A 9,348-nucleotide genomic window follows, 5' to 3' on the forward strand; every position below is an offset into this window, starting at 1 on the left:
ATCTCCCCTAAGAAGGGGTGGTGGTCACCCAGGAGGTTTGAAGGGAGCTGGTCGACAGGTGCATGAAGGAAGACAAGGTAGAGGAGATAGGACTGTTTGCTTTTACTGTGGGAAAAAGGGACATATGAAACGGGAATGCCGACAAAGGATGGCTGATGAAAAGCAGTTTAAGGAAGATTAGGGGTGTCAGGGGCTCTATCTGCTGGGGACAAGAGAAAGAACAGAGCCCCTGGTAAAATTAAAAATAGGTCCCCAGCAGCAAGAATATGAGTTCCTTGTGGACTCAGGGGCAGAAAGATCGACCGTCCAGACCCTTCCCCTAGGGTGTAAGATTTCATCTGAAATAATACAGGTGATTGGAGCCAAAGGGGAACCCTTTGGAGTACCTATAATCAAGGATGTACTCTTAGAAAGTAACTCCAAATTAGGAATTGGGTCGTTTTTATTAGTACCAGAAGCAGATTATAATTTACTGGGAAGGGATTTGATGATTGAATTGGGGATAGGGATAGAGATTAGTGAGGGAGAACTGACAGTAAAATTGTGTCCTCTCCGGGCTGAGGATGAGAAAAAGATTAATCCAGAGGTGTGGTATACCCCTGATAGTGTAGGAAAATTGAATATTGAACCCTTTGAAGTAACTATTAGGAACCCAGAGATACCTGTCAGAATTAGGCAATATCCTATATCTAAGGAGGGGAGGCAAGGACTGAAACCAGAAATAGAAAGGCTTTTAGAAAAGGGACTTTTAGAACCATGTATGTCCCCTTTTAATACCCCCATTTTACCAGTAAAGAAACCCAATGGTAGTTATAGGTTAGTACATGATTTACGGGAAATTAACAAAAGAACCGTTGAAAGGTTCCCTGTGGTAGCTAACCCACATACCCTTTTAAGTCAACTTGGCCCAGAAAACCAGTGCTATAGTGTAATAGATCTCCAAGATGCCTTCTGGGCTTGTCCCCTTAAGGAAACTTCTAGAGATTATTTTGCTTTTGAATGGGAGGATCCAGATACACATAGAAAACAACAATTGAGGTGGACAGTCCTTCCCCAGGGATTTACAGAATCCCCAAATCTGTTTGGACAAGCTTTGGAACAAGTACTGGAAGGTTATTCTTTAGGGGAAGGGATGGTGTTACTACAATATGTGGATGATTTATTAATTGCAGGGAAAGAGGAAAAAAAAGTAAGGGAAGAAAGTATAAAACTCCTAAATTATTTAAGCCTTAAGGGACTTAAAGTCTCTAAGTCAAAATTGCAGTTTGTAGAAGAAGAGGTCAAATATCTCGGGCACTGGTTAACAAGGGGAACCAAGAAATTGGACACTGATAGAATCCAAGGAATACTTTCCCTACAGGCCCCACAGAACAAAAGACAAGTTCAACAGTTACTGGGACTCTTCGGGTATTGCCGACAATGGATCGAAAATTTTAGTGGAAAAGTCAAATTTTTATATGAAAAATTAACTAATGATGGGTTATTGAAATGGAGCACCAATGATGAAGATCAATTAGAAGCATTAAAAACTGAACTAGTCAATGCTCCAGTCCTTAGCATTCCAGATTTGAAGAGATCATTTTACTTATTTATTTGTGCAAATGAGGGAGTAGCATATGGTGTATTAGCTCAGGATTGGGCTGGGAAAAAGAAACCAGTAGCATACCTCTCCAAACTCCTGGATCCCGTTAGCCGGGGGTGGCCCACATGCTTACAGGCTATAGTGGCTGCTGCTCTCCTGGTAGAGGAAGCTGGGAAGATAACCTTTGGAAGTGAGCTAAAAGTCTTATCTCCCCGTAACATTCATGGAGTTTTGCAACAGAAGGCTGATAAATGGATAATGGATGCCAGACTTCTAAGGTATGAAGGCATCCTAGTCTCTTCTCCTAAGTTAAGTATAGAAACAACGAGCCTGCAAAACCCGGCCCAGTTTTTATATGGAGAACCAATTACAGAACTAACACATGATTGCCTTCAACAAATAGAGGAACAAACAAAAATAAGGCCGGATCTTGAGGAAGAAGAGCTAGAGGAAGGGACTCGATTGTATGTAGATGGGTCCTCTCGAGTTCTGGAAGGGAAAAGGAAATCCGGGTATGCTATAATAGATGGGAAAACATTTAAGACAGCAGAATCGGGTCCCCTTAGCCCCAGCTGGTCAGCCCAAGCATGCAAATTATATGCAGTGCTTAGGGCTCTAAAATTATTGGAAGGAAAAAGTGGGACTATTTTCACTGATTCTAAATATGCCTATGGAGTAGTTCATACTTTTGGAAAAATCTGGGAAGAAAGGGGACTTATTAACTCACAGGGAAAGGGGCTGGTACATAAAGAACTGATTCGGCAGGTATTACAAGCTTTGAGAGGGCCAGAGAAAATAGCCATTGTCCATGTAAAAGGACATCAAGCAGGCATTGGACATTCGATACGAGGAAACAATTTGGCGGACCAGGAAGCGAAACGAGCGGCCCTGATGAATTTAAAGCCATGGACAGGGCTTGTCACAAGGAGAGAGGATTGCTCCACTTGTGGAGCTGACTTAGAAGATCCACCGTGTTGGGTTTGCTGGAAATACTATGGGATAGACTCAATAAAATGTGCCTGTGATACCCCTCGAAAGAAACATTGCTGGTTTCATGGACCTATTGATTACATACTAGCCTTCACTGTGCAAGAAAAGGAGAAATTAGGCCAGATGGGGATAAGAGAAAAAGAGGAAGGCAAATGGGTATTGCCCGACGGGCGGGAAGTACTCCCAAAAGGGATGGCAATGAGGGTCCTACAAGCAATCCATGAGAAAACCCACTGGGGTACACAAGCCTTGGTTGATCAATTTGCTATAAAATATATGTGTATAGGAGTCTATAACCTTGCAAAACAGGTAACTCAACAGTGTTTAACTTGTCAAAAAGTGAATAAACAACAACTGAGAGAAAGACCAATGGGCGGCAGGGAGCTAGCACAAAGACCCTTCTCACACATACAAGTAGATTTTACAGAATTACCAAAAGTGGGGAGATATAAATATTTATTGGTACTGGTAGACCATTTGACCCATTACGTGGAAGCCTATCCTACTGCCCGAGCCACCTCAAATACCGTAGTAAAAGTATTACTAGAACAAATTATTCCCCGATATGGATTAATTGAATATTTAGACTCAGATAGGGGACCTCATTTCACATCTAAAATCGCAAAAGATGTTTTAACGGCCTTAGGAACCCAGTGGAAATATCACACTCCTTGGCATCCACAGAGCTCGGGGAGAGTGGAAAGGATGAACGGGGAAATAAAAAAACAACTGACGAAATTGATGTTAGAAACCAAGATGTCATGGGTAAAATGTTTGCCTCTGGCTTTATTAAATATTCGAACTCAACCCCGAACTGATGTAGGAATCTCCCCATTTGAAATGCTATTTGGAATGCCTTATGATATGGAAGCCCCTACAGACCATCCATGCTTGAAGGATTCCCAGATTAAGCATTATATCATACAAATTATGACCCGAAGGCAGGAATTAAGGGAAAAAGGGATGTTGACACAGAGGCCACCTTTAGACATTACAATACATAAAATCAAACCAGGGGACAATGTGCTTATTAAATCCTGGAAAGAAAATTCTTTAACCCCACGTTGGGAAGGCCCCTTTGTTGTTCTGCTTACCACAGGAACTGCGATACGGACAGCCAAGAAGGGGTGGACACATGCCAGTCAAGTTAAAGGTCCGATCACCACAGATGACCAGTGGAAAGTGACCAGCCTGCCTGGGGATTTGAAGGTTACCATTAAGAAAAACCGATGAACTCTGTGTGTACCATTCAAGTTGATCACAAAGGGGAACAAAAGGGATATGATTACCTGCTTGTTAGTGATTATTTGATAATTTGTAATAAGGTAGATTGTGATTGCTATCCTTTTGTGTGCTTTGCGTGTAAAGTTTGCCAAGAACGGTGGTGGGTCCATTGCAAAAAGGGGAGGCCGCCAACTGAGGTCTGTACAGAATGCTATAAGGCTGAACGAAAGTTAACCAAAATTGTGTTAAAATTAGGGGAATTGGAAAATCAGTGGGTTCGTTTCGAGTCTGAGGATTGGTGGAAAATATGCACAAAAGGAGTGCATCCAGGAAACTTTTGTTTCCATACTAACGAACCCACTCCATTTGTTGCCCAAATTATAAAAGGGTGTTGTCGGAGGGAACTAAAGGGGGTCCCGTGCGACCCACCCCCGGTCAAGGATAAAAATTGGGAACAGTACAAGGTTGGGCAGGAGCAGGGGAATGGACGCCCAGGCGAGTACCGCTGCTGCCGAGAAGATGGTTCACCTCGTGGCTCGAAGCAACCGGGTCGGCGAGCGAGGCAGAGGGGAAAAAGCCAGGTCCCCCCCAATGGAATAATGCTAAAATGCTCCAACTATTGCCAACCGAGTACTAGGTTCCCCTGGACGACCCATCTGATTGCCTCTGAAACACCAAAAAGGCAACAAACACAAAAAGGGAAAACAGGATATTATGCAGTAAAAACAAGGTCAGGACCCCACCCTTATTGGCAGATTATAAGTATTTTAATGCTTTGTATCATACATAAAGGGGAGAGTTCCCCGGCTCTGCACCAGCCCTTTAAGTGGACGCTAACCGGAATGATGGCAGGGTAATTCGGAGTCAGATAACATCCGGACCCCCTATTTTTACCCCACAGTTATGTGAACTAGCCCCTGTAGAGCCCTGTTTTAATACCGCAGGATTGTACATGTGTCCAGCATCGAACCCAGGAAAGGGGTATTGCAATTACCCTGGAGAATATTTCTGTGGGTACTGGGGGTGTGAAACAATAGCCTCAGACTGGCAAGCAGCAGGAGATAAATTTCTTAAAGTATCATTGGGACCCTATGGGTGTACACCTCCACAAAAGGATTCTAGTGGCGCCTTCTTGGGCGGGTGGAAAGGGAGTTGCCAATTTGTACATTTAAACATAACTGAGCCCACAGACCCAGGATGGATGGTGGGAAGATCATGGGGCTTTTGGTATTGGGAACCTGGAAAAGACAGAGGGAGTGTATTTACCATAAAGAAAGGGCCTGTACCAGCAGACACACAGGCAGTAGGCCCTAATCCTGTAATAGTTAGGGATTTAACAGCTAGGAACCTGATAACGGATAACCAAACTACAACTCCTACAACACCTCCAAGTGGGGATTCCCAGTTTAACACTCTCTGGAAATTAATGGAGGGAGTATATAAAGTCTTAAATGCTACTCATCCAGAATTAACAGAACACTGTTGGCTCTGCTTTGATGTTAGGCCTCCATTTTACGAAGCTGTAGGGATATCTGAAAAGGCGAGACGTCTTAATGGTAGCAATCCCCCGCAATGTAATTGGAAAGATTCCCGGGGTAAAGGAATGACTTTGGCTTCAATAACGGGGAGAGGACGATGTATTGGCAGAGTACCCACACACCTGGAATATTTATGTGAGACAGTTACTAAAGCTAAACGGGAAGATACTCCAGCTAAATGGCTAGTTCCCGCTAAAAAAACCAAGTGGATCTGCTCAAAAGGAGGATTCACCCCCTGTATTTCCTTAGAAATATTTGAGGAAACCTCTGACTATTGTATACAGGTGGCTGTGATTCCCAAAATTATCTATCACCCCAACGAATATATGTATAACGTACAAAACATCCCAGAACACCACATACAAAAACGAGAGCCTTTGACCGCACTTACAGTGGCAGTTTTAATGCTTGCAGGGGGAGCAGGTGTCGGTACGGGAGTAGCCTCCCTAGTAAAACAAACAAAGGAGTTTAATTGCCTGAGGATTGCTGTAGACGAAGATTTGAAACGTATAGAACAATCAATATCAGCATTAGAAAAGTCAGTAAGGTCCTTATCGGAAGTAGTTCTGCAGAATAGAAGAGGACTAGATCTGCTATTCTTACAACAGGGAGGACTGTGTGCGGCTCTCCGGGAAGAATGTTGTGTGTATGCAGATCACACTGGGGTGGTAGGAGACACTATGACAAAACTGAAAGCAGGACTTGAGAAAAGGAAAAGGGAAAGGGAGGCCCAGCAGAGCTGGTATGAGACCTGGTTTAATCACTCCCCTTGGCTAACTACCTTACTATCTACAATTGCGGGTCCTTTAATATTATTAGTGTTAGGATTAACATTTGGCCCATGTATATTCAACAAGGTAATTGAAATAGTAAAAAGAAGATTGGAAGCAGCACACCTGATGCAAATCAAAGCCAAATATGAAACTCTCCCTAGAGATCCTGAAGTAGAAGAGACTTTGATTCTAGCCCACCAAGAAATAAAACGATTTGATGAACAAAATGATAAAATATGGAATAGGGGACTGTGAGGAACTGCATTGACTTGTTTGTTCATCAAAAGTATGAAATTAGGATAAAAGGGGGGGAAGTCGGGACATGGAATTTGCAGGCTTGACTGGTAACCACAAACAAAGATTGTGAAAGATTTTGCAGGACTGGCTGGAACTGATAACCGTAGTGGAAACCCATTGTTGCTGAAACTGATAACCGCAGTGGAAGAAGACTCACCATCCCCACTTGTGAAACCCATTGTTGCTGGAACTGATATCCACGGTGGAAGGAGACCCATCACCCCCACTTATGCAGGATAAAAAGGGACTGAAGAGAAGGAAAGGTTGTCAGCTTTTGGCGGAACACAGGCTCCGCAGCTGCACCCAGCGCTGTTTGCTAGCTATCGCTTGCTGTAATTAATAAAATTATTATTGATCTTAAAAGGCTGAATCAAATTCTTCGCCTCAATTTATAACAACACTCTGGCGTGTGAGATGGCAGCGCACCAGAGCAGGCACTGAAGAAGGGACGTTCCGTAGCTTGGTGAAGTCACTACCAGAACTCAGTCTAGCTCTCAGAACTCCGGCGCCACACCAGGAGTGGGGAACTGCCTCGCTATGGGCATTTACCAGAGGCAGAACCTTTAGAGCCACTTGATTTAAGGAGCCAGACACAAGCCACCACAGGGACCGGGCAGAGGAGAGAGGAGGCAGCTCTCCATCTTGAGGTTCCACAAGAAAGAGTTTATTTCAGGTGAAGAGAGCAGAAACAGAGAGCCCACGGCACTCCTGTGCAAGATACAAGTCAGGGGGTGCATACAAACAGCTCACCAAGAGGGAATCCTCAGGGGAGGAGTGAGGGGATCACATCCAGTGTCTGGAGCCCATTGGGGTAGGAGGGTGGAGAGGATGGGTCACAGGGGCCAATGGGGCCTTGAGGAATTGGGGCATCCCAAAAAGGTGTTGCAATCTGGGATTGGCCCGATGGGAAAGTGCCAGGGAAGGTTCAGGGACCAAGGGGCTGGGTTGCTATGAGAGGCAGGGAAAGAGCTGGAACAAGGGGCGGGGAATGGCATGGGGGTCAGCTTTGAGGGAGGGTAAAAGCCAGGGGTGAACAAACTCGGGGAGAACATGGGGATACAACAGAACGAAGCACCTAAGAAGGAAACAGTAAATGAAATTTGTACTGCAACAATCAAGAGCATCTGCAGGGACACGGTCTGACCAGCAATGTCAGCAGGAAAAATAAAGGTTTTGCTGAGCAATGGCCCTTGGATGAAGCAAAATATTTACACTCAGGGCAGTCCATTTGTACAGAAAAGGGGGTACACTCTGGGGTACAGCTAAGGCCATGAGGTCCCAGCAGGCTCTGGGGTCGCAGCAGGCTGAGGTCAGAGCAGGCTCTGAGGTCACAGAGGTCCCAGAGCTCCGTGGTTGCAGAGCACCACAACGCCCGAGCAGGCAGTCCTTGAGCACAACTGCTGCGGCAGCAGCGGCGGTGGCAGCAGTGGTGCTGACATTGGGACAGTGGTGTCAGGACAGTGGTGGCAGCAAGAGCGGCGGGACTGGCACAGGGCAAGGCACCATGGCCCTTGCTCTGCGCCTCCTCCTCCTGCTCCTCCTGGCCGTGGCCCTGCCTGCCAGGGCTGCCCAGGCTGCTCCATTGCAAGCGCGGGGAGCAGGTGAGCCTGCAGCCTGGCTCCCCTTTCCCAGGACAGCGCTCCCTGCTCTCCAGGGAAGCGCTGGGGATGGTTTTCCCCTGGGGTTTAGGGAGGGTTTCCTCTGTGGGAGGGAGTGAAATCCCGTGGCCCATGGGCTGCTCCAGCTGCCCTCCCAGGGATGTGGCACAGGGCCTACCAAAGTGTGGAGACTGGCCAAGAGACAGCCCAGAGCTCCCCAGGCCCCTGTGCAGCTTTGGCCTTGTCCTTTCACATCTGGCTCCCATGGCCTTCCCCGAGCCCCTTGCAGTGCCAAGTTCCCACAGACAGAGGGGGATGCCAGCACACAAGGAACTGGTTCTCATCTGTGCTCCCTTCTAGATGAGCATGCTAGGAAGGCTTCTCCAGCAGCTTGGCTCCATGAAGATTTCCAGCCTCTGAAGTCTCGTGCAGGTATACTGATAATGTTCTTAAAAAATAATCACTGACAACCTGGCAGGAACCACGTGGCAGAAGCTTCTGTGGCTATTGAGTTGCAGGTGCGTCTGCAGGGAGGACATTTCAGGCTCCTTTCCTGGTTGCTGAACACAAGTCCGTCTCCAATCGCAGGGGTGAGTAGTGTGTCCCCAATGACACCACAGGCTGAGCCATGGTTTTGTGGGATCCATCCATCTGAAATGCAAATACTCCTCTTAAGATCCTCTGAGAGGGAGGAACAAACCTCCAGGAAACAGAAAGGCTCTAGAGACATACAAACACGTGGAGAAGATGCTGAGTGATCTGGAGAGACGCCGCGGTGGGTGCATTCCCCTCCCCCTTCCCCTGGGACTCAGCAGCTGGGGGCTTTCCCTGCACATCTGGACAGACCCTGCCTAGCACAGCAGGAAGGGATCCATGGCAGCCTCACTGCCCCGCTGCTGCTCTCACGGCCTGCAGGGCTGTTTCCCAGCCTGGCCTGGCTGTAGCTTCTCCCCAGCCTCTGCAGGAAGGCATTTGGCACCAGCTGACAGGGAGGCCCAGCTGCACCATGGCTCATGCACACCCTGAGATCCCCTGCGATTTCCCAGTCACTGAGCACATCTGGAGGGGCAGATGTTTGGAGGAGGGTGGGCCCAGCAGCAGCCCCAGTAACCTGGTCTTTATCCTGAATCTCATCCATGACTGAGACAAGCTTTGCCTCCTGAAGATGCCACCTTCCTGCTGGGGAACAGCCCAAATGATCCAGCTGTCCCTTTTCCTTTCCCCAGAGATGGAAGGAGAGGCTGTGCTGAAGGCTGAGTTTCCCAGAGGAAGCAGTGGCTCATTGGCAGCCTCTGCTGCAGGAAGGGAGGCGCTGCCAGGCACAGTCACAGGAGGTAATTGCTGTG

Source organism: Taeniopygia guttata, chromosome 32 (genome assembly GCF_048771995.1).
Source record: "Taeniopygia guttata chromosome 32, bTaeGut7.mat, whole genome shotgun sequence".
NCBI lineage: Eukaryota > Metazoa > Chordata > Aves > Passeriformes > Estrildidae > Taeniopygia > Taeniopygia guttata.